Raw genomic sequence first — 2347 nt, forward strand, 5'->3', positions numbered from 1 at the left:
TGTAGGAGACTGGACTGGGAACACCTCAAAGTTTCTTTGGGAATTCCCCTGAACAAAATGGAGGAATCAAAACATTATGGAGTAGATCAATCAACCACCTCAGCTATATGTTTGCAGCGAAAAACTGGACAAGGGGAAACTCTAAGATGGACTATGTCAATCAGTGGACTCTGCATAAGTCTCATCGTACCTGGATTGTTGCTGATGATATGTTGGAGCTTCTAATCGATCGAAGTGACGCTCTGCTGGCTCTGCCCTCAAACCTGAGAGGGCCTCCCTAAGAGGCCGTTGAACTTGACTGGACAAGTGGGATGCTGGACTCTGTATGGTGTGAGCTTTTAATTAGGGAATCTCAACGGAACTTGAGCTGTGGTTATGCATCAAGGTGAAGGAACTCACCAGGGGGGAGGGGTTTGGGGTGAAGGGGGGAGAATCCCAGTACCTATGAAATTGTGTCATGTAATACAATGTAATTAATGAATAAATGAATAGAAAAAAAAACATTGGTTCAGTCAGTGCTGTCCTGGCAGGCCCCAGGGATACTGCTGTGCTCAGATCTCACATGCTGGTAATCTTCACTCCTGCCAATGTCACAGCTGAAGTCAAGTTTGTTGGAATGCCCCTTGAAGCTTTGAGGGAAACTCCCTAGGGACAAGGTAGGCTACAATGTCAAGCAAGCCTGCCAGAGATTTCATTATGGCAAGATGATTGGTGCTGGGAAAAACCACACACCAATGCAATCAGCTAACTGGCTTCACTGCTCTGGTAATCATTCTGAACTGTCCAGCCAAATCAAAGCTGGTTGTGCCCCTAAATCAGGCACTCACACAGCTCACACAGCTTGCAAGTTTTCTGAGCTGAAGGAAAAGAATGATGGTCCTTCTGGGAAGAAGTTCTGTAAGATGGCCCTAACGTCTTGAAATCTGGGGATGCTGCCATTGTTGATAGAGTTTTTGGCCAGCCCTTCTCCGACCTTGCTTCTCTGGTTCATCTTGTTGTCTGAGATACAAGACAGAAGGTTGCTGTAGATGTGATCAAAGCAGTGGGCAAATTAGCCTCTGGAGCTGGCAAGATCACCAAGTCTGCCCAGAAAGCTCAGAAGCCTAATTGAGTATTCTCCCTAATAATTGTCACCTTGTTCTTAATCAGTGGTAGAAGAATGGCCTCAGAACTCTTCATCCCAACTGCCCAGTTAAGTTGAACAATTAAAGACTGGTTGATGATAATGATGCATGGCAAAATCTTCGGGGTGGGGGGGAGGAAGAGAAATGTTTTGCGGATCATTTACTTGTGTGTGTGTGTGTGTGTGCAAAGTGATTTTTAAGTTCATAGTTCCTAAACTCAGTATTTTCTGATGGAAAAAATCTTGACCAAAAGTCTGTCAGAGAAGATTGAACCCTTTAAATCCAAGTTTAATGAGAAACTTGGGTCTTCTGTCAACACTGGACCTTCTACAGAAAAGCTTGTCATTGAGTTCAGAGAGTTGACAATCTGCTGAAATTTAGAAATGTTGAATTAACTTTTCTGGAAAGGATCGAGTTTTTCCACCTCTTTCTTATTTGAAACATATAAGGAAAAGTTGTGAGTGACTCTTAGTTGCAGCACTACTATCTAGCACAGAAAAGCAAATGAGCTTTGTTGGCATGTAATTTAGTTTAGAAAGCCAAGTTAGATAACATTAAAGGATAGGTATTTTTTTTAAGATTTATTTTATTTTCATTACAAAGTCAGATATACTGAGAGGAGGAGAGACAGAGAGGAAGTGGAGCTGCCGGGATTAGAACCAGTGGCCATATGGGATCAAGATGAGGACCTTAGCCACCAGGCCACACCGCCGAGCCCAAGGATAGATATTACAAACAACATTGTGTAGCTATGAATAAATTTATTGGAATCATAAAAAACAAAAAAGAAGAGATGGGTGAAGGACCTGAATGTTCTTGTTCTCAAAAGATTAAATACAGAGACCAACAAACATGCAAATAATAATTTAAAAAACCCTCAATTTCGTTAGCATCAAGGAAATGTGCATAGAAACCACAGTGATAGCATTGCACCCTTGGTAGAATGCCGTTATCAACAAGACAGAAAGCTACAAGTGAAAGAAAGAGAAACAGAAAAAATTTCTTCTGTTGGATTTTTGCTCCCCAAATAGTAGCAATGGCCAGAGATTGGCTGGTCCAAAGTTGGGAGACAAGAGCTTCTTCTGGGTCTCCCACATAGGTTCAGGGACCCAAGGACTTGGGCTGCCCCTCACTGGTTTCCCAGGCCACAAGCAAAGACTTGGATTGGAAGTGGAAGAGCTGGGTCATGAATCAGCACCCATGTGGGATGCCAGTGCTTGTTG

General features: G+C 42.9%; 1 pseudogene; it reads left to right on the top strand.

Annotated features, from left to right (window-relative positions):
* Positions 1–562: 562 nt before the first annotated feature.
* Positions 563–1111, top strand: LOC131483077 (elongation factor 1-alpha 1-like; annotated as a pseudogene).
* The last annotated feature ends 1236 nt before the right edge of the window (positions 1112–2347 follow it).

The sequence above is a fragment of the Ochotona princeps genome, chromosome 23, assembly GCF_030435755.1.
Source record: "Ochotona princeps isolate mOchPri1 chromosome 23, mOchPri1.hap1, whole genome shotgun sequence".
NCBI lineage: Eukaryota > Metazoa > Chordata > Mammalia > Lagomorpha > Ochotonidae > Ochotona > Ochotona princeps.